The sequence below is a fragment of the Triturus cristatus genome, chromosome 2_1 (genome assembly GCF_964204655.1).
Source record: "Triturus cristatus chromosome 2_1, aTriCri1.1, whole genome shotgun sequence".
Lineage (NCBI taxonomy): Eukaryota > Metazoa > Chordata > Amphibia > Caudata > Salamandridae > Triturus > Triturus cristatus.
Window position 1 is genome coordinate 1,038,643,220 of NC_140581.1, and position 24,523 is coordinate 1,038,667,742.

The window sequence follows — 24,523 nt, forward strand, 5'->3', positions numbered from 1 at the left end:
CCTTGCTCATTGCGCCATCAGGATTCTGGCAAGCCGGGCCGACGAAGGCTGTGATGCCAGAAACCGGTCCCCGGAAGCTTGTTTCCTTTCCAGTATAAGAATTGGCTTGGTAGTTTGGTTTGCCCTGTTCCCATCATGCACTGGGACAGGTACAGACTAATTTGCATGTAGCCAGGTTCTGAGCTGGGATGGTGCAGTGAGCTAAAAAACGGTGATGGATTAAAACCATGATCTCTTGACTTGGTAAGAGTATTCTGCATCATTCAGAAACTCTGTCCATCACCACCCCCTTTTCCCAAATCGATTTTATCCACACTCAGTGTGGGAGGGTATGCTCAGACGTGAGTCCCTTGCTCATTGCGCCATCAGGATTCTGGCAAGCCGGGCCGACGAAGGCTGTGATGCCAGAAACCGGTCCCCGGAAGCTTGTTTCCTTTCCAGTATAAGAATTGGCTTGGTAGTTTGGTTTGCCCTGTTCCCATCATGCACTGGGACAGGTACAGACTAATTTGCATGTAGCCAGGTTCTGAGCTGGGATGGTGCAGTGAGCTAAAAAACGGTGATGGATTAAAACCATGATCTCTTGACTTGGTAAGAGTATTCTGCATCATTCAGAAACTCTGTCCATCACCACCCCCTTTTCCCAAATCGATTTTATCCACACTCAGTGTGGGAGGGTATGCTCAGACGTGAGTCCCTTGCTCATTGCGCCATCAGGATTCTGGCAAGCCGGGCCGACGAAGGCTGTGATGCCAGAAACCGGTCCCCGGAAGCTTGTTTCCTTTCCAGTATAAGAATTGGCTTGGTAGTTTGGTTTGCCCTGTTCCCATCATGCACTGGGACAGGTACAGACTAATTTGCATGTAGCCAGGTTCTGAGCTGGGATGGTGCAGTGAGCTAAAAAACGGTGATGGATTAAAACAATGATCTCTTGACTTGGTAAGAGTATTCTGCATCATTCAGAAACTCTGTCCATCACCACCCCCTTTTCCCAAATCGATAAGCTTAGCCCTAGGCATGTTTTTAGATTTTTTTGCATGAAGAACTGAGCTTGCCTTATGCAACCGACCTTGTGGGGCTTGGCCTACTTCTCCTCTGGGCCTCTATTTGGAGCAATCAGAAAGCAGCATTCAACCAAGAAGTCATAGCTGATTGTTTGGCATGTGACTTTGGCCTTGGTATCCTATGGCCTAAATACATTAAGAAAACAATGGAAGCCATGGGTAGTTCATAATTGTTCACCACCCCCAGTGCCATCTCTAAAGGGGAATCTGGTAAGATCCAGGAAATTTAACTGAGAAGGGCAACTGCTAACACAGAGGACAGGGAGATCTTGAAGTCCAATATGAGAGAACTGGTTTGCCTCCAAACTACTAGGGTTGGAGATATCTCTCATGTGTAAAAAATGCATGGGAATATTTTGCTTGGGGACTATTAGATGTTATCTCTGTTTCCCTACAGGTTAATTTCACTTTAAGTCCAGTTTACTGTGTCCCTGTGACAAATCTTCTCCTCAAACTGCTTCACTTTTTGTTTTTTTGCTATTTCTATCAAACCTTTAGACGTAAATACCTAGTCCCAATCCTTAAATACCTGGGTGTTATCAGTAACCAAACATTTTATTTCCTCCATATGCTGCCTGACTATGCTGTATGTTATACTGAAGATGTTTTTTTTTAAGTGCTCTATGTTGGCGAAGAGCTTTTGATGTTTAGGTATTCTCCAAGGTTGATTTCTTATTTTCTTTTCTGGTAAATGCATTGTATTGGAGTGCCATACTTGTTACTGATTGAACTTTAGTGTAAAGCGACCCACATGGAAGCTAGACAGACGACAAAGGATGCTGTTCTGTGGAATGGCTATGTTTTTAATATTATCCTCTTTTTAATGTAATTTTATTGTATCCAACTGTGATTTTATGTTTGATCTTTTAAAATTATATATTTATATTCAAATAAAGAAATCATTCAATCATTTACAACTCGTTTTGTCATAGAGTGTGAATCATGTCTTTTCATAGACAGCTGGGAATAATGTATTTTCTCCCATCCATAAGGTTGAGCTGGAGCAAATACTAGCCATACAGCATTCATTTTAAACATATTATAACAGTTTATATCTCTTTGAGGACTGGCTCCATCAGCAAGTTGATGAAAGGAAACAGAACCCTTATTCATCGAATCGCCCAGTAGCTCCATGTGAAAGTCCAAAAACAATAGGACACAAAGATTATTTAGGTTGACAAAATATCAGGATCTTTTAGGAAGCACATAAGACAATGCAACTGCTGTCTCAGAGAAACCAGTACATTATAAATGATCTTTAAAAAAGCATGGTGTTCTACTCAGTCGAATGCAGAGATCTCAGAAAGGATGAGCAATGCCGTACTATGGTCAACTAAAACACTAAGCTGATCTCAACAGATTTGTAGTTTAGGGGATGGAATGCAGCATTCATGTCTGAAACCTGATTGAATTCACTACTGCAGTTTTATGGTGACATAACCCTCAATACCTTTCCCCAGAAATATTTTTTAAATGACGAATCACAAGCCTAAGGTTTGAACTCTCCTTTCGCCCTGTAAACCCCATGTTTGACACCAACACCCTTCAAAACAACTTCAGCACTTTTATGGAGACCCATGTGAACACCTATGCTCCAACTCAAACATGCATGGGCAAGCCAAAACCTTTAACATCCTGGTGCTCCATGACCTCAGTGATACCAAAACCCCATCCACACTTAGGACAGAAAATGGAAGGAAAACACAGCCCTCAGTGACCTCACACTAGGGAAGCCCCTACTGCAACATACAGCCAACTCCTCACATCACCTAAAGACAAATACATACTTAAAACCTAAATGAAGCTACCAACAGAAGCAAAATGCTCTTCCGGACGTTCAGGAACTGCATCAACTTCCTACCACAGATAAGTACAATGCCATAAACGTCTTCAGATATAAATACAGAAGATCCAACAGCACATTGAAAACACCCAGTCTGCCCTCCTTTTTCACCCATCACTTATCATAGTATGCTGCAATGGTCATCCTTCCAACCCCTTTGTCTTATAGATCTTGTACACATACGCACTTCCTCAAAGTAACCTCCTATGAAGATAATGTCTTACCCTAGCCTTTATCAAAGCTCTCACTGGTGAGGCTCTCTCACTCTTGCTCATCCTTGCCAGGAACTCCCTGACACAATAGGCCATATGTACAATGAAAAGGCGTAGAGAGGCGTTAGCCTTCCTGGCTTAACTCCTCTCTCCACCACTTCTGAAACGCAATGCTGAACCATATTTACAAGAATGTGGTGCAGCCTTGCATTTCCCCCTGCAATGGCCCTAAGTTTAACTACTTAGCGCCAATGCAGGCATCCTGCCACCATAGCGCAAGGGTGTCTGCGTGCAGGGGAGGATTGTTTATGTGTGGGAAGGTGCCCCTTCCTGCACATAAACAATCCTAAAATGCCATTCTGTCACTTTCATGTGTGCTGCTTCATGCAGCACACATGAAGGTGAGAAAATTGCATTTTTTTAAAGATTGTTTATGTACAGGAAGGGACACCTTCCTGTACATAAACAAACCATGGCAATTTGCTTTTTTCCATGTGTGCTGCACAAGGCAGCACACATGGAAAAGCAAAAACGAGGAGAAATAATGCATTTCTCCTTGTTTCGACAACTTAAGACCAGGATTTACCTGGTCTTAAATCGTGCTGCCTCCTAAGTACGCCACTCTTGTACATAGGGGGCAGCGTCAAAATAAATGGGTGTTGCGAAGGAATGCCCACCGCAACACCCAATGCCCACCCCTTTCACGCTAACATAGCGTGAAAGGGGGCCTTATTTACAAGGTAGCGTTAAGCCACGTTAAGTGGCTTAACGCTGACTTGTAAATAAGGCGCAGCTCCTGTCGCCACCTCCACGTCGGTAATAGTGACGTTGTGGCGCCGATAGGGGCTTGTACATATGCCCCAATGTATGTTCTCAGAAACTATCAAGACAGACCAGATTCTCCCATCGCTATGAAACTGACACTAGACCCTTCACTCATCAGTCACATAGCCTTCGTTGACAAGATCATCAAAAAAGATTATTTCAGTTTCCAAGATCACGTTGTTGCTTACCATCTCCTACACAACTACGAATCTGGCTCCAGATCACTCTTCACCACAGAGAAAGCTCACTTACACATCATTTATGATGCTTCTCTGGCCAAAGATAAAGAGGACCTCTACCTCCTGATATGGTTGTACCTCTTAGCGGGCATGACCAGCACGTATTTTAATCTGGCTGATAAATTCACTATCACAAATGGCTCTCGGCACACCCACAGACAGGACATCATCAGACTGAGGCAATAAAGTGTAAACAAGAAAAAGCAAGGCAGTAGTTCCTGTCCATCTATGTACCAAGGGTCTGGAACAACATCCTCATATCTCTCAGGACCTCCATAAACATGTTAAAGAGTTAAATATGTAACTCTTTAAGGAGCACTACATCACATGCAGTAATCGTTGACTTCTGATCTAAGAACACAGCTACTTCTTCAATCATTTGTTGACCGAATCATCGTTTTTCACCCTGTAGAGCAATCCACTGCTCCGATGTCGACGATGAATAAATATTAAATGCATACATACACACACACACATTTAAATCTCCAGTGAGCTAGTATCTTGAGAAGTTGTCTTCAGTTGAGAAGCATGTGTTTAGTCTTTGGTGATCCAAGCAAGCAGAGCTAGGTTCAAAAGACACATGCTAGTATCTTCCACACAGTAGAATATGGTCAATCCAGGATAGAATCAACGGAGAGAGAAGCTCTAATGTAAATATATTTCTCTAGCAAATGTTCACAGTTCTTTGAGTCAGAGGGTCCTGATTTCGGTGTGGAGCAAGTAGATGTTTTTGAAATGAAACCCAATAATTGTTCAATTGACTGCGTGTACGTAGTTCTCTTTACGCAAAGTAAGATTCTAGGTTCTGGAAGTCCTGTCAGAAGTCAATAAATGTTTTTCGGTAAACTTAGCAGCTTCAGTACATCGAAATGTTACAAAAGAATGTGATTCGATGATTAAACACGAAACTAAACATTAGCAGTCGTAGGTATCATTCAAAATAACAATGATGGATATACTTGGTTGAATAACCCACTGCATCGAATGCCCCTCCCTCTATTTAAGTCTCAGACCACCATACTGATTGCAATAGTCTTTATCAAGTTCATTCAAAAAGAGAAATCACAAGAAACATTTTAATCATATCATTATGAATAAAAACATGTGCGCACCGAACTTAAGAACCAAAGAAATATACATTCAACAAATATATTTGCAATTCTTAAAAAAAAAAAAGATTTTTTTTTTTTTTTAAATTGCCCATTAGCCCTTTCAAGGCTGTTTGTTGTTTGTTTGTTTGTTAACATCAGACACATGTATATTTGTTGAATATATATTTCTGTTGTTCTTAACTTCACTGGGAACACAGCGCATACGTTTTTATTCATAATTATAATTATATTATTAAAATGTTTCTTGTAATTACTTCTTTTTGAATGAACTTGATAAAGACTATTGCAATCATTATGGAGGTCAGAGACTGGAATATGGGTGATGGCATTAGATGCAGTGGGTTATTTAACCCTGTATATCTTTCATTGTTGGTTTGAATGATACCTATGAGTGCCAATGTTAGTTGTGCATTTACTCCCAGGCCTCATGGGTGTATGGGTAGCTCTTGTAGCTGAGTACATTAATTATTAAAAAGGCATGTAGGGAACATTGTATAACAGAGGCCTACCTGTTTCTTTCTTTGGGTACATGCTAATTCAGTATGCATCCGGAGTATGTGACAGATTATATGTTGTTTTAATGGGAGTCACATAGAAAAGCACAAAATGGGCCTGCCGCTTGACTCGGAAAGTGCAGAATCAGCATCCCTTGCAACACTTTTCCTGTCCCATTCTAGATGTTTGCCCCTGCACCCCAGGCTTTGTGTGCACCCCTTGCAACCTTTGCTTACACTACAACATCTACCAGATGTGCTCTTCCCCATTTCATTATCTACGTCGTGTGTCCCCCATAGCATCCATCTCCTTTCCTGTGAACCCACTGCATCCTTTGCTTCCTGTTTCCTCCTGGACCCTGTTGCTAATACTCTCTGATAGCACTGTACTCGTTACTAGGTCAGGGCGAAATTAAGCAGGCGTAATTTGTCGTATTTTTGGAATGTTGCATTAAGTTTGCTACCTGCAAATCCTACATTATGCCATTATACTACTATGTATAATTACATGCTATTCCCAGCAAACGTTTACAGCGAATGGCTCCATTCTCAGTAAACATTTACAACAGAACACGAGCAGATGTTGTTCATGGTGGTTTTGGTCAAATGCGTCCTGGTGCTAAGAAGTGATGCAAGGATGCATTTCGCACTAAAATATAGCACAAAATGACTGTTTTGTCTAATTACGAAAAAGCAAATTACACAACTTTCTCACATCCCTACTCTTTACCCTTTGTTTCTTCTCTTCCCACTACACTTGTAGTTTTAAATGCTCTCCACTTTGATTGGATTTTATGATCATTCTACCTCTCTCGATTTGTCATGCTAATCTATACTGCATGTAGCAGCCCTGTTTGGTCCTAATGCATTTCATGTCCACACTCTTCCAACTGTATTCTTGCTACTTGTTCCCCTCCTGACAGAATCTGCTCCATTGTGTAACTAATGTGGCTGCATTCCTCTCTTAATGGGAGGTGTTTACACAGAATATTAGAACCAAAACTATTGTGGGCCAAAATATTGTGTCAAGAATATCGAGGGCAGAAATATTGCGAACATAAGTTTCTATAGATAAGTAAAGGAATAGTAAATGTGTACTATATTTGCACTTACCTTCTCAATATTTTGATCCTCAATATTTTTGACGATATTCTGTCCACACAATGTATTTTTGGTTCCGATGTTCTGTCAGTGATCCGAATGGGACCATGTGTATGCACCATTTTCTGTGATCACTTACACTTGAATTTAATGTGAGAAAGAATTCAGACATGTGTATGCAGAAACAATTCCCGGCAATAGCAAACTAAAATCAGAATTATTGCCTTTGCCTATGCATGGCAGTTGTGGTAGTAGTTTTGGTGGAGATTGTTAAATTGGTTTAGTATGGTGGTGTGGTATCGATTAGGGCATTGTTATTGTGGTGGTTTTATTGTTGATGGTGGCACAGTATTTGCAGTGTTGGTGCTATAGCTGATAGTGGTATTGGTTGTATTAGTGATGGAATAGGTGGTAGTAATAATGGTAATGGTGGTGCTAATGGTATTAGCAATTCCTTGTGGCAATATTAGAGGTATTGGTACTGGTCGTTTGGTCTTGTGGTGGTTTTGGTGATGGTGGAGGTAGTTGTGGTGGGATGGTGGCATTGATATTGGCGATTTTATTGATGCAAGCATTATTGAAGGTATTGGTGTGGTATTAGTAGATATTGATGGTGTTGATAGCAGTGGGGTGTTTGCTCTTGATGATGGTGGTGGTGATGTTGGCGGCAATAGTGTGAGGGTAATGGTGATGTCATTAGTGATATTGTGGGTGCTATTGAGAATGCTGTTAGTAGTGGTTGTTTTGTTAGTGTAAATGATGATGGTTTTAGTGTTGGTTATATTGGCACTGTTGGTAGTCGTAGAATTGGAGCTGGTGGTGATTTTGGCATTGGTGACATCTGTGGTATTGGTGTTTGTACTGGATCTAGTAGTATTGACGGTCATTCGGTGGTGTTAAATTGGTATTGGTGGTGATATTTGTGGTGCTAGTGTTGGTTGTATTAATAAAGTTGTGGTATTGGTGGTATTCGAGAGTGGTATTGATGGCTGTATTAATGGTATTTTTGTGGGAGCTGTATTGTTGGTGCAACTTTAGTGATAGTTGTATTGTTGGTGCTATTGGTTGTAGTATTGATGGAGCCTGTGATTGTAGTATTGGTGTGGTGGTATTAGTGGTGGTACGATTGGCAGTGGTTCTGGTATTGGTGGAGGTAATTAGTTGGTGGCATTGTTGTTAATATTGGTGCCATTGATGGTGGTATTGATGATGGTACTGCTAGCGTCTGGTGGTAGTTTTATTGGTAGTGGTGGAATCAGTGATACATTCAGTGGTGGCAGTATTGGCTAATGCGTGGGGTTGGTGGAGCTGGTATTATTATTGGTGGTATTGATGACTGTCTTGGAACTGGTGGTGGTATTGCAGTGGTGGAGAGATTGATGATGGTAAAGGGGCGGTGGTATTGGTGTTAATGTTGATGGTATTGATGGTGGTCTTGGTGGTGATGTTATTGGTATTTGTAGTATTGTGGTGATATCAGTTTATTGGTGCTGGTGTCAATATTATAGTGATGTATTGTTGGTGGTGGGCTTGGTATTGGTGGTACTGATGGATGTCGAACTCTTTCTGTGTAGTTGGTGATGGTAGTCTTGTGCTGGTATTGATGGTGAAATTGTCGGTACTGGTATTGGGTATACTGGTATTGTATGTCCTACTAGTGAATGTGATCAAGTGTCCACAGAATAACGGGTAAAACCCATCCACAAACCTCTTAATTGATTTTTGTTATCACAGTGGTTCAGCCTGACCCCAAGATGGGCTTCTGATTTGATAAGCAAAAGCAATTCGAGTATTAACAAATGCATTAAAAATGCCTGCTCTAGTAACAGCAGTGTCAGAGTGTCCAAGTTAGAAATAAGCCAATCTACGAAGGCGTCGGAGGCCGCAGAAGAGTCTACTACAAGCGAAGGAGTCGAATGCATTCCTTCCACAAAGTTAGTGGACGTTTAAACCAGTGTCTATAGAAAGCTGGAGGAGTGTACAGTGAGCTAGAAAGGAGACATACTTCAAATACTCCATTCAGTTTTTATAGAGGTAATGTTTCTATCCACTGCCACCCAGACAAACCAGTTCCTTGTTTAGTTTCATGGCTACGCCTTGTATACTTTATCCAGATTCCCTCCAGGAAACAAGAAGTTTACATGTAAAAGCATTACGTACTTGTTTTCTCCTCCTATGAGAAAACATGACTGCTGAATCGTCAACTTTCCATTCACTTTAATTTTAACGTTGACATCCTCCTGTTTAGAAGATGTATCATCTGAAAGACTAATCTAAGTGGATGTAGAGAGGAAATGCACCATGTGTTACTCACCGGCTGGCTTCAGGGCAATTATCAGTTCCAAATCCCCTGTCTTACTTCTGGAAGAAACAAGATTTCAACTTAGTCAGATTGTTTTTCACCGCGCTGTGAACATAAACTTCTTTTATTGTAATGACCAGGCACATTATATGAGATAATGTATACATAAATAAAGCATTCACAAAATTGCAGAATAATGTTAGTTTCCAAAATACTCAGATTTCGCCAGAAGGAAAAGTGCTTGATAACAGAGGGATGCTTTTCTTTAGTGATATTCTGGGCACATGGCAGGAGATAGTGAACCATTTATTTGTCAAAGGCTTTGGTATACTCAAAATACAATAAATAATTAAAAGTTTAACTTGAAATAATTCGTCAGGGAAAATCTCCAGTTCTAACTGAAAGAATGAAGATTATCCTAATTGTTCCTTCACAAATGTAATTTAGAAATTCAGAAATTATGCTAGTCCGGTGGACTTTTCATTCTCACATTTAAAGTTATGGTTGATGTTCAGGACATTTCTGGTGGGCCTATTTGCAAAAGTAGGTGAACATCCTGTAGAGGTTTAAGGGTGTTTACATGGCGATTGCCTATAATGTCTCACCCTGGAAATCTACACAAAGATAATGTTGCTAAAGAAAAGACTGAGGGGCTTATTTACAAGAGGCCTGCGCTGCCGGAGGGTCACATTTTTTGACGCTCTGGTGGCGCAATTCTTTCGATCATATCTATGAGGTAACGCAAAGCCACCCTGTGTGTTTTGCATGGCCATATGGAGAGGGACTAAGCAAAGCATTGCAAAGCTCTCCATTGCCTTACTCTGTGTCAAGGAAGCGTTGCATGGGCATTGAGGTGGGTGTTCCCACACAACACCCATGGATTTTGACGCTGTCCCAGATTTACAAAATCACATAACTCTGGGGAAGCCCCAAAACCTTACGCCTCTCTAGAGCAGGCGTAACCAAGAGAAATGTTTTCATTTCTCCTCGATTTTTCATCTTTCCATGTGTCTTGCAATCTGCAGCACCCATTGAACGAGGAAAATGCCTCCATGGATTGTTTCTGTGCAGGAAGGTGCCCCTTCCTGCACAAAAACAATCCTGCCAACACTGCAGACACTCTTGCACCTTGGTGCAAGGATGCCTGCGTTGGAGCTAGGCACCATATTATGAACCAGCCCTGGCTGAAAGGACAGGAATGCACTGCATAGAATAAATACAGCGCTTTCCTGCCCTTTCCTTTTCACACAGTGCAGAGCAGCAAAGTGACTTGCTGTGCTTCCCTGCACCATAAACTCGTAAATGAGGCGCTTAATGTTAGTCTAAGATTGAAATGTTGAGGTAAAAAACACATATGTAGTTTCAGTGCAGAGTAGGTGTTCTTTCACGGATGGAGGGACAAACAAAAAAAGGAATATTTGCTAGAAATTAGTAGAGTTTCCACCTCGTAGAAATTCTGCATTAATACACTTTATGCATGGACGAACTCCTGGAAAACTGTAACTCACATAGGTTTCCAAGAGTACTCAGATATTTTTTGTGAATCCTTGAAAAAAGTTGGAAATTTGCTCTATATGTCCGAGTAATTCAATGTCAACAAATTTCAAATCACTTCTTCTCTTTGTGTCCGAAATAGTATTTTTGTCTAATCTAAACAACATGCACATATATTTAAAAGCAACTTTAATTGTGCTGCTATAAAAGATACCTAATATGTGCTTCTAAGAAATGCCCCCATCACGTCGTCGTTTCAGCACTCCAGTCTCAGTAGGAGCCCCAACAGCATACTGAGCCTCAAATTACAATGAGGCATGTAACAGTAGTTACTGACCCCATCAGAATTAAGAGGTCTGCTGGAATACTGCAAATCTGTAGTGTTTCACCCACAGATTTGGGTTGCTCGAAGGCAAAACTCCTGGGACGAATGATGAAGTAGCAGGGGAATTGGATCTAGAATGACCAATTCCCTGGTAATTCCTCTTTCATTAGGAGACATGCTAAATTGCACTGTAACCCTCTTTAACTTCACAAACCTGGAATAACTAGTATTCCTGGGATTTATAAATTGGGGGAAGCCTGCAGAACTGGGAAAGATTCGAGGATCTTGTAAACCCAACCACCACAGGCTCTGATTTGTTAGGCTCCATGCAATTTGGAGCTAGGTTTGTGCCAGCTCAAACATCTAAATTAAATACTACATTTTAGACCTATCAGCCTTAAGGTGATCTTCTCCCAAACCTTTTGCCTTGCTCCTCTATTTTTTTTGCTGATCTTGTGTTTTTGGCCCAAGCACTCCGTGCACTTAAACACTACTAACCAGTGCTAAAGTGCGAATATTCACTCCCTAAAACATTTGGCTTACACCGAATTGAGCATTTAATTTACATTTAAGTCCCTAGTAAAATGCCACTACACTACATGTATGCAAGGCTTGTAAATTAAATGCTATTAGTGGGCCGGCTGCGCTAATTGTGCCACCCACTTAAGTAGTCTGTCAAGTATGTCTCAGGTCCGCAGTTGCAGCCTGTGTGTGCAGTTTTAAAACTGCCGTTTCGACCTTGCAACCTGGCCTAAATCTTCCTTTTTAATATATGTAGACACCCCTTGAGTGGGCCCTACATACCCCAGAGGACAGGGTGCAATGTATTTAAAAATGCTGTACATGCATTTATCAGTTTTCCATGCCCTAGTAGTAAAAAACAGTAATGTTGAGTAGGGCTACAATAAATTATTAGATTTGAGGAAGGAATATAAAATGCTAGTGAGAAGTAAGAAAACATGCTTTAAAGAAAAATGCTGGGTTTCTCTACTAGAAAGCAAAAATACTAAAGGATTTTGGAGGCTGATCCAAGATGCATCGGGTCGATCCCCAGGAACCATGAGCTGTGAAGTCGATGAGGCATCCTGGGAGGAGCATCTAAATCAATTATATAAGCCTAGAAATGAGCCAGAAATTAGTGGGGAGAAAACCTTGAGGAGACAAGTAGTAAAACATCTAATTCCCTTATGCTCATTTGATAACGTAAAGAATACTATTAAGAATCTAAATTTAACCTGTGCGGCTGGGCCTGATAATTTACCTGCAGTAATAATAAAAACAGAGCTAAAATGGAGGGCCCAATTATTTTCAAAAATGTTTACAGCAGTGTTAAACACAGGTACAATTCCAAAATCCTGGAGGGGAGCCGTAATTAGGCCTTTGCATAAAAAAGGGGATGGAAAGGATCCTAAGAATTATAGATTAATCAATCTATTAGATATTGGTGTGAAAGTGTTCTCCAAAATAATCCTGGGAACAATGAAGGAATGGGTCGAATTAAACGCAATTGTCCCGGTAGAACAAGGTGGGTTCAAAGAGGGACACTCAACACTCGACCATTGTTTTGCCTTGTGGGCCGTGGCTAGGAAGACAGAAGAACAGCAGGGTAGATTATACTGCTGTTTTGTCGATTTCCGGGCGGCATTCGATCTAGTAGACAGAGAATGCTTATGGGAGACGCTAAAAAGATATAATATCCCCGACGACATCCTAGAAGTAATTCAAGGTCTGCATAGTGAAAATTGGTCACAAGTTATTAAAGATACAGCAGGAGGTTTAACCCAAGAGATAAAAATCAATAATGGTCTAAGACAGGGATGTGTTTTGGCCCCTCTTTTTTTCAATTTTTCTTGCTGACTTACCGAAACTATTAATAACTGAAAGAGGAGCAAGCCCAAAGGTAAATGGAAAGCATCTGTCTTGCCTACTATATGCAGACGACCTAGTTATCTTAGACCAAATGGAATTAGGGTTGCAAAGAAAGCTAAATGTTTTTGAGGCATATTGTTTATCCAAACACTTAATAATAAACATGGAAAAAACAAAAATATTGTGTTTTGGAAAGAAAAAACATGAATATAGCTGGTTCCTGGGCCACACAAAATTGGAAGCTGTTAACAAATATAAATATTTGTGTGTATGGTTTGATAGAGCTTTAAACTGGAATATGAACCTACAGGCCCAAAAAACAAAAGGTCTAGCAGGAATCTGTGGGTTGAAAAAATTCAATAGCATCTACGGAGACATGTCACATAGACCAGTGTTGAAAGCATTTAAGGTTATGATTCCCCCTCAGATGCAGTATGGGACAGAAATCTTATGTTTGGGGGGGAAATGTTCATGGGAGAAGGAGGAAGGGAAATGTTTAAAAACTCTTCTCTCCTTGCCTAGCTCCTCAATGGTACAGGCCATTAGGCTAGAACTAGACTGGCCAGCATGGAACATACAAGTTCAGGTAAACCTGTGTAGATTTTGGAAAAGGTTGGAATTAGGAGAAGAGGAGAAAGTGTCATTTTGGTGTAGGAGGGAGATCCAACAGAGTGAATTAAAGTGGGCAATAGCTACCAAAAATAAACTGCACTCCATTTGTGAAACTCTAAAATCAAAAATTGACCCAGAATCATTGTGTATTGAAGAACGGAAGAGTGCTCTAAAAATCTTGGGAAATGTAAAATCTAGACAGATCAACATGGATTACTTGAATCAAAAAAATTCTGTGCATTTTATGTTAAATACCTGGAGTAACAATAATTCGTATCCATATTTAGATACTGTGCCAAATCACAAGATGAGATTGGAATTATTAAAAGTGAGAATAGGTATCAATCCCGCCCGTGCAAATGAGAAAATAAAAAACATATTAATGGAAGACTATGCTAAATGTACATGTGGGCTAGATTTAAAATGTACTAGCGTTCATTTTTTAATGGATTGCCCAAAATTGATATCAGTACGGCGGATGATCTTAAGGCCACTCTTTTTAAATATGGAATAAGCACAAGGACGCAAGCAATTGAGCTACTTACGGACATGCAGTTCTTAGACAGTGCAATTGCCTTGGCGAGGTTTGTACAAGTAGCCAAAAGATTTCTCATGGAATAAGGAAATGGAACAGGGCGGTCGAAGGAGGGATACATGGATGGAAATAGAATGTCTGTAATTATTTTATGCATTGACATTTTTAGGTATTCTGCTTTGACTTTTAGTATGACAGTACAAAAACAAGTTTTTATGAGAACATAATGAAATTGTTTTTTAGGCTCTTTTATAAATTTTAACAATTGTATTTTTAATCTGAGTATTTTTAATCTGATAGTATATGTAGTTTAAAGACCAATTGGCCACAATAAGCTTATTTTGATTGATTGATTGATTGATTGATAATGTTGAGTAATAGAGCACTGTCCAGTGTTCGGCGCGGGTAAGCCTAAACCATGGGGGGTCCAGACAGCGATACGGCACCAGTGTTACTCCACACCCCTCCTCATTTATTGGACTCCCCACGGTTTAGGCTTACCCGCCTTTCCCGCGCCGAACACTGGACCGTGCTCTATTACTCAACACAGCTTCCTACCTCCCTTGATGGATCGCTAGGACACATGCGCCCGCATTTTAGGTCTGCGCATTAAAAAAGGATTTGGCCTTCCTTATTCTCGTCACACCCACGTTACTACCCAGCCGGGTTGGAATTATCACCGGCTTGCCGTTTCACTTTACCTACATCGCAGCTCTGTTCAGCCCTGAAGAAGTCACAGGATCACACCCTAATGTGACAAAACACGTGTCGGCTGGTTGCTTTTTGGGAGTTTCATTCATTAAATACATGTAAAACCATCATTCTGGTGTGGACCACAGATTCTGTCTGAATACAAGACCTTGCATTACCAGATATTGATCTCAATTACGTGTGCCCGGGACATTGTCTCTCATTTGAACTTGTGGGTTTCTGGACTCACATATCCACGGGGGTTTTCAAGGTGTTTTTTCCCCTGACCTGGTAGCACCGTGCATGCACATAGCATAGCTAACATACGCATAATAAGCTTGAGTGCCATTCTTCCTGTCAATACTAAAAAACCTTACACCGATACAGTATTTAATACACTTTGTTTAGTGGGCCTAGCTTGGTCCCTGTATCTGGCCCGTGCTCCATCACAGTCAGCCTGAACTTGTGACTTTGTTCCAGTCAGTGCGACTGAGCAACTACACTTGCCGCTTTGTGCTTCTAAGCACTATTTTCACTTAAAGCTTTAAAATTGCATATCTCAGGTTCTGCTGATTGGACTTTTGTTGTTTTGGTCTCAAGTCATTCATTACATTATACTCTATTTTTCTAAATTGCTGTTTGAAGTGCTGTATAAATACCTTACACATTGCCTCTAAGTTAAACCTAATTGCTTTTTATCAAGCTACCACAGGGTTAAGCACAGGTTAATCTGGGGTTTGATTTGTGTTTCACTCTGACTATAGAGTTGTGGTTGCTGTTTGAGTAGAGTTTCACACCCCTCAACCAGTAACCCAATTTCCTACACTACATATGTACCAAAGCAATTTAATATGCTTTCCATAATAGTCACCAAATCTATGTGCCAAGAAGTGCATTTCATGATGCCTGTAAATGACACTTGTCAACAGTCTTCTACAGAATTCCTTATTACAAAAATGGTGGAATAAATACATCATTTTGTACCAGAACTCCAAAATACAGAATTAATATCTTGGGTCATATCATGAACACTGTACACAGATCTGGAACAGTGCCAAGTGCCCTTATTTTAGAAATCAGGTTGTACATAGTCAAACTCTTAGGTCATAATATATATAATGGTGGCTAGCCAATTTCTCCATCAAGGAGTCAGAGACGGAGTAAATTATTTCATCGCCCTCACAGAAGTGCCGTCCACCAAATTTAGAAATAACCAAGCTGGGGGTCATTTCTAGAGCACTGGCAGAAACCGCCATCATGGGGGCTCCTGTGACTGCTGGTTACAATTGAGCGCAATATGACGGAGCCCTGCACCAAACTGTTTTCTTTTTAAATTTCAAAAAGAAAATCAGAGAGCATGACTTTCTTGTTGAAAAGAAAAAAGGAAAAGCTCCCCTCACCATGGGAGTCCTCTTCCATGGTGATGGGTGCACTTAGCAGATTTCAGTGCCACAGGGCTTCCCTGACAGTGACTGGCAGTAAAAACCGACCTCTAACTCCACCCATCTAAGTTAGATGGGCGGAATTAGAGATAGGCCTCCAAAGGACCTTACTCTGCAAGGCCTTTGGAGGGGTTTAATCACGGTGGAGACAGAGTAGTCTCTGCCATGATTAAACCTAAGGTGTGCCTGCTTTTAAATGTGGCTGTCAGACCATTATCTTGGTGGTATGTATGCTCCGTCTCCATTTCAAAGGAGTATCCATACCTCTAAGATTTAAATCAGGGCCTTGATTCTGAAACTGTATATGTTAGTGCTACATACAGCAGAGTTTGGTAACCTGGAGCGGGGACTGACATCTGTGCTTTTATACAGTGCATTTATTTTAAGTTTTTAAATCATCAGAAGCTAGGTGAGGATCTGAACAAACTGTATTGCAGGACCATCAGAAGGTGGGGCAATTTCTCTCAAGACCTACACCTTAGAGAGTCCCCATGCTGCAAGCTGAGGGTTACGGTGTTGGCACAAGAAGCATATTTCACAGCATGAGTTACTATAATCATAGTCCCCGCTGTGAACAGGCTGTGCTCACAGTGACAATACATGCTTGCAGCTGATTGCATGCGGCTGACCGGCATGCATAGGCTTTGAGACCGAGTGCCAGGTGTCGCACACCCAAGGATCTCTACTTTCCTACCAGTGCCAATAGAGCAGTTGTAGTGAGGCAGTGATGGTCGCGTCCCATAATTCTCCATGGCTCAGCTATGTTACATCCTGTCTAGGAGAGTAGCACCATAGAGGCCAAGGATAACAGCTCTTAGCTAGGCCCTGCTGCAATTGTCACTTTATTTACAGCTGAGATAAAACATTTGAAATAAAAAAAAACATTTGGCATTGTTTCACTTTATCTCATCATGTTTTATCACTTCACTGAGTGTCCTTGTTTAGAATAAGTGATCCACATACTTTATGCGCTAATGATCTTATTAATGACTCATAGGGAAAGTCAGTTCTCTTGGCCCTCATTTAAAAACCTTTATTTTTTATAGATTGAGCAACATTATGTTCTATTAAACCGTATATCAGAGAGGTTTTTGTACAGTGAGTACCCTGAACTGAATTCTTTTAAGGTACTCTCTAATGTGTTGATCATTGAAAAGAATACGCAGTCAGTTAAGAAACTTAATTGCCCAATGTTGGACTTGGCCCTCTCTGCAGGGTCACAGGCAAATGTTTTGCCTTCACCTCTCCTGTTTTTTCAATTTATTTTTGTTGGCAATAGGACTCTGCACACTTTACCACAGCTTACCAGTGCTAAAATGCTTGCGCTCTCTCCTTTAAACATGGTAAAATTGGCACATTACTTAAGTCACTAGCATATTGAACTACATGTACCCAAGGCATGTAAATTAAATGCTATGAGTGGGCCTGCAGCACTCATTATGCCACCCACTAAAGTAAACAATATGTCTCAGGCCTGCCATTGCAGCCTTCAGTGCAGTTTCAAACTGTCAGTTCGACCTGGCAAAATAAGCCTTTTGCAAGGCCTAAATCTTTTTTTTCAATGCATATGTCATCTCTAATGTAGGTCCTAAACAGCCCACAGGTTAAGGTGCATTGCTTTTAGAAAGTGGGAACTGTGTTTGAAAGTTTTACATTCCCTGGTAGTGAAAAACTTCTAAATTCTATCTTCACTACTGTAAGGCCTACCTTTCTCATAGGATAACATTTGGGTACCCTATTACTGTCAATAAGTGCAAACATTTGATTAGAAACAAGTAGAAATGTCATGTTTGGTCTCAAGTGAATTGTAATTTAAAATCTTCTTTAATGGTAAAGTTAGATTTTAGATTACAATTGTGAAAAAGGCACTTTTAGAAAGTTGACATTTTTCTGACCAGATATTTCTAAGGCCTTCTTATTTATTTTATTTATTTATTTTGAAAGTTTTATAGAGCGCGATCAAGACCCAAGGGGGCATCAGAGCGCTGTACAGCGTTGTCATCAGCAATTATACAGAACATAAAGAAGGTAATACATCAGTATCATTGGTGCAATCTAGCGTTCCGAGCAAAACATCGTACAATTAACAGTTGATGCAGTTAAAGGGGCTATCTAGGACTAGAACAAAAAGAGGGAAAATATGTCATAGTACATCAGTGAGAAATATTTCAAGATTTTGGTTATTAACAGAACACACTAACATGATCAGCGTGCTTAACGTTCGTTCATTAGTAGTCTTTTGACCAATTTTTTAAAGGAAGTAGTGGAAGGATTTGATCTGATCTCTGATGGCAAGGAGTTACAAATTCTTGGAGCAAGACCGTAGAACACATGGTAACACAATCTTTTCTTTTTGAATCTTGGAGGTTTCAGGAGAAGGATGGACGTACTTCTGAGGTTCCTGTTGGAGCCAGATAGTTCACGTTTATTAGCTAGATAGTATGGGGTATTGTAGTGTATGGCTTTATGAGTCAGACAGCCTATCTTGAGTCGGATTCTTGCTTCAATAGATAGCCAGTTTAGCTGCAAAGGTCGGATGAAATGTGATCAAATTTCCTAGAACCCGTTAAAAGCCTGGCCTTTGCATTCAATGCAGCTCAGAGAGGGGCCAGGCTAGCTTTGGCAAGTCATGCGAGGGTCACCAGCCTGTATTCCAATCTAGGGATAATCAGGGATTGAACCGCTGGTCTGAGATCTTCGGGGGGGAGGAATGGGTTGATTTTCTTCAGTGTGTTCAGTTGGAAATTGGCTCCCATAGTAGTAGCACTGATGTGTGCCTGCATGTTTAGGTGTTTATCCAAGGTCTACAACGTGAGGAATGCAGTTCAGAGCAGTTAGCTGTTTAATCCAGTCTACGGTAGGAGCTGAGTGATTAGGTGGGGTGATCAACAGAAATTCCATTTTGAGAGTATTTACTAGGAGATGGTTCTGAGCTAGCCATTGTTTAGTTTGGGCAAGTGCAGTGTTTGACATTTTTATGTCCTCTTGTGAGGAGATCTTCAGGTATAATTGCCTGTCAGCCGCAATCATGTGGTATTGGATGTTGGCTCTGTTCAAAATAACCGCAAGAGGTTCCATAAATAGGTAGAAGAGAGTGGGCGAGCGCGTAGAACCTTGTGGGACTCCAATCAGGACAGGGGTACTGGAAGCGAGGGCATGATTAACTTTGATCCTTTGCGTGTGGTTGTGAAGGAAGGAGGCAAACCTGTTTAGGACCAGGCCCGACAATCCCATCCTATGTTGTAGGAGATCAATCAAGATTTTGTGTTTGATGGTATCGAAGGCTGAGGACAGGTCTAGAAGGATCAGGAGACAAGGGACATTTTGGTTGAGGGCTCTCACGGCGTCATCAACAATGTGAGTTAGAGCCGTTTCGGTGCTGTGCCCTGCTCTGAATCCTGACTGATGGGAATCCAGGAGTTGATATTTCTCAATATGTTTGCAGAGCTGCGAATGAACGCATTTTTCAAGCAATTTTGTTAGAGTCATGCTGCTGGTGATAGTTCGGAAGTAGTCCGCATTGGGCTTCTTGGGAATGGGAGTAACTTGCCCAACTTTTAGGCAGTCCGGAATCTTTCCCTGTAAGAGGGATTCATGAATGATCCTGGACCAAAGAGGGTGAACAGCCGAGAATAAATCTTTATATAGCTTGTCGGGGAGAGGATCACCAAAATGGTTTGAGGGTTTGATGGATGCAATGTTGCAAAGAAAACTGCTCCAAGATACGTTGTTTTTGAGGTCCAAAGGCGAGTGTATTGTCAAGGATTCTGCCACCTCCCCTAATCCTGCCGGCAGTATCTTGGATAGCAAAGTTGGGGTAGTGTGTAATAGCTCCAGCTGTATTTTCATTGTTTTTTCAGGGAAGTGAGCTGTAAAATCAGCACCACTAGGGAGCAGGGATAAAGGAGTCGAGCTATGGTTAGAGGATTGGTTACATTATTCCTTAATGATTTCGAAGAGTTTTTTTGGTCTGTTTTTGGCTCCATCCAGTTGAAGTCTGAAATGATCGATTTTCGCCAAGCGTATGTGTTTGTTGTAAACGCTTCTCATTTCCCTCAGTTGAGAGAGATTTGTGGTGGAAGACGAGTGTCTCCAGAGTCTCTCCGAGAGTTTTAGATTGCGCCGTTCATCATTTAGGGCACCATTAAACCATGGTTTAGAGAGTTTGACTGGGATCGTTTTGAACTGTTTCGGAGCAACCGAGTCAAGAATGTTAGAAAAAGTGTTAATGTAATGCTCTGAGAGATCATCAAGGTTGGTTAAATTGGGGGGGGGGGTTGTAGTCTATTTTAAGTGATTGAGGTTTTCAAACTAATTTTGAGGTCTCTCATATTGCGAGTCATTTGTTTTGCTTTAAGGGGTTGACCCTGTCTACCCAGTCCCTTGTCTAGGATGAGAAAGGGAATTTGAAAACGGTCAGACCAGTCACAGGGTAGGATTTCTCCTATCTGTATGAAGTTGTCTTTGGCAATGATGAGGTGTAGAGTGGCGCCTTTATTGTGAGTAGGGCCTTTACAGAGCTGCTAAAAATTGAGGTCAGAGAGAAAAGTCCTAAAGGAATCAACAACTGGATCATTTGTGTCATTCCAATGAAGGTTGAAGTCTCCGAGGGGGGGGAGGTAGCCACGCTAAGAAATGACCGCGCCGTAGGCGAGCTCTCCCGATCGATCCACGATCCTTCATTTATCCTGTGTGCATAACCCTCAAATTGAACACAAAAACCAAGCGACTGCACGGCAGAGGGCACCAGCTACAGAATCAGGTGTCTCTCTATGGTGTGTACTTGCCCGGAGTACCACAAAACAGCGCAGCTAGTTTCACGGAGAAGCAGCCGGAGGCTTCAGGTCGCATGCTCCATGACATAATCAGCACGCAAGTCTGGGGCGCAACCTGTGCTGTGTAGGCCTGAAGCTGAAATTGGCGCCATAGTGCCCGGCGAGTGGTGAGTGCTGTATGCAATAGGGGGTGTTTAGACTGTCCCCCTGCTTGCTGCTTAACTAGATGTGGATACCGACGGCCAGAACTAGCAAGAAAGCTGAGATCGAGGTCATACGCGGCGGCGGCGGGTGGACTCCGGCTGCGGCCGCTCTGGGAGCATGAACTTCTGCCATCACTGTACAAGCGTCGCATCCGGACGGTTGGATTGCCTGTGGTAGTGCCGGCGGTGCTCGACACCCAAATACCCCCTCAACCTTCCTCAGGTACAGAGCCAGGGAGTGGTGAAGCGGCGGGGGGGCGCCGCCGGTCCACAGTTGCAAGGTCCTGCAAGGGCAAGAAACCCATGGGCGATCCTGCGATGTCGCACCTTGATTAAATATGCACGGCTTTCTGTATATGTGCTGAGACCCGAAATAAGGTGCGTCGCTGCTGTCTGGAGGCAAGGGGGCAGCGATTGGCTATTAAATATGTGTAACAACATTTTCGGGACAACCTTCTGCCCAAATCCACTGGCACAGCCAAAACTGCATTTGCAATGATATTTCTTCTCATATTCATTTTATCCAATATTCGAAACATTACTTTTTTCCTCCCATAGATACTCCATGTATCTCCTTTAGAATTTAATTTAAATCTTCATGCAGGCATACACGTTTTAGTTCTCATCACTGATATAAACTTACAAGTACGACAGTATCTAATTCTTAAAGATGCGCTCTTTTCTTAATCTCAAAGATTAATTTGACTGAAAGGCATACTATTCCTTGTTGAAACCCCGCTCTTTGATAGTTAAAAATGACCTCCCTTCACTCAGTATTAAATTACCATGCATATCAGTGATGAGAACTAAAACGTGTATAATTGTTATTTACAGTTTTCCCTGACGAAGGGCCCTTGAGGCCCGAAATGCATTGGATTTTAATAAACTGCTATGAATGAATTGGCCTCAAGTCGTGTTCTTGAAGTGAGGTTCGGATGGCCCGGCAGGAACATCAGAAATATGAAAAATGGCCTATGCCTGCATGAAGATTTAAATTAAATTCTAAAGGAGATACATGGAGTATCTATGGGAGGAAAAAAGTAATGTTTCGAATATTGGATAAAATGAATATGAGAAGAAATATCATTGCAAATGCAGTTTTGGCTGTGCCAGTGGATTTGGGCAGAAGGTTGTCCCGAAAATGTTGTTGTTTAGTAAAAACGTGCTGTTTGGGCTGAGCGCGACGCCACTGAGCACGCAAAAGTTAAGAGTGAAAACCAAAAAATTGGAGAAACTTGTAGAAAAAAGGAGTGCAACTCGTCTAACTTTGATGTTTATTAAATATGTGTATCTTAATCTTGTCTCTGCAACGTATAGCATCACGAGCAGTCAACCCTGCAAAGCAATCTTCGTGTGGTAGATGGCCACGAACCTCCTGCTGCCGGGTTCCCTTATTATACGTGAGTTTATAAAAGAACTGCACTGCTTGTGGGCCTGGGCGGCAAACTTTTTCGCTGCATCGTTGCTCTGCCAGACCCTGCCATCCGAATTACCAGCCTGACCCGGAGGCGGACTGCAGTGCCTTATGCCCACTCAGAGAGGTGTCCGGGCACAAATCGTTCTATCTATATAGGTGAACCTATACCCCAGGAATCACACTTTATGCCAAAGCCCTCCTCGGAGCACCAGTAGGGCAGCCATAACTGCGCATTGCGCTCTGAGACACTTGGAGGACTCTCTTGATTTGCACAACTGTAGCTTTAGCAGCCAATCATCCAAGGCACCATCGGGCAGCACCTGCAAGGCACTTCTGGAATCAATCAAGATACCCATAAATTGTATGCAAGATGGGGAAACTGGATAAAAATCAACCTAAACTGCATTTTGAACAGCAGCAAAAGGCGGTGGAGATGGGCGCCGAGGCCCCTGAGCAAAGCCAAGTGAACACAACCACAACAGGATCTGACACGACAGTGGATTTCCAGTCAGTGCTTCCCACAATACAATCGACACTGTCCAACATCGACGGGAAAATAGACTCCCTGACATATCGCGTTGATCGCATGTCAGAGAGATTGGATAAACATACAGAGCATATAGACATGGCAGAATGCCGAATATCGGAGGCAGAGGACACTCAACATCAACTTGAATTGAAACAAACAAAAGCGGATAAGGCCCTGCAGTCCCTGATGGCTAAAACGGAAGATTTAGAAGCCAGGTCACGTTGCTGTAACCTACGCATTATGAGGGTGGCGGAGTCGACACGGACAGGAAACATGGAATGATACATCGAGACATTATTAATCGCTCTCCTTGGCAGAGAAACATTTTCCGATGTATTCATTGTTGAAAGGGCCCAAAGATCTCTTGCACCGCCACCAGCACCTGGAGCACGGCCCGCCCCATAATAGCCAAAATACTGAACTATACGGATAGAGATGCGGCGCTTTGCAAAGTCCGGGAACTAGGAACATTAAACCATGAAGGAATGACTATATCCATCTACCCAGATTTCACATTGCAAGTGCAGGAGGCACGAAAGAAGTTCCTTGATGTGAAAATGAAATTGAGAGAGAACAATATTTCTTATGCAATGATATACCCAGCTCGCTTGAAAATTACAGATGACGGAAAGAGTACAATCTGCAATGATCCTAAGGAAGTTCTTAAATTCTTACAACTAAAGCACCCGCAGGCTCTTAGACGTTAATCTCCGAGGGGGATGTACGCTGAACAGGATCACACCTCAGATGTCGAATAACAGCTGAACCTCTTTGGACTTTGCACACAGCATTGAGGAGTTGTCGGATATGCCCTTGCAAGACTCCTATGCACTTTATGTACTACCTTGAGACACTTAGAAACACACCAGCTGTGTAAGTAATGTTAAACGGATAACTGTTGTAAACGACTGTATCAAAATGATGCAATGTTTGAGACCTCCATTGTGCAGGTAACTGACTCTCGAGTCTGGGTTATGACACATTTAGCATATACATTTACAGCTCTATGTGATTGTGGCTTGATCCCCCAATTGCTTTATTGTTTGGGATGTTGGTTGGCGGCTGCCGCCCTCCTGTGTATACCACAGCTTTTGTTTCTCTCTTCGTTTATTAATCAAAGGACGGGGTTGGGGTGGGATAGTTTTGTCAGTAGTTAAGAGGAATTGTCTTTGCCATAATTGGGATGGCGAAGTGGGCGGGGGGAGGGACAGTGCAAGATTTCGATACATTGGTGGTCACATGCCTGCTGGGATCCTATGTCCATGTACACACACATGCATCACCTTCAAATGCTACACACACGATCAAAGGTAAGCAGATGCAAAAACATGCAGCATCAGTCCTATTTGGTATAATTGGAGATACAAAAATCACACACTATGGCTAAAGCTACACCTTTGCAATTTCTAACCTGGAATGTCAGAGGCCTAAATAACCCCA

At 41.8% G+C, this 24,523-nt stretch overlaps 1 long non-coding RNA gene across 1 annotated transcript in view; it reads right to left on the minus strand.

The window, feature by feature from the left end:
• The window catches only part of LOC146866306 (uncharacterized), a 114,207-nt gene that overhangs the window by 8,497 nt on the left and 81,187 nt on the right, over positions 1 to 24,523 (minus strand). The window contains exon 9 of the long non-coding RNA XR_014976790.1: positions 9,205 to 9,251. This is a non-coding gene — a long non-coding RNA (uncharacterized LOC146866306). The remainder of the gene's footprint in view (positions 1 to 9,204; positions 9,252 to 24,523) is intronic.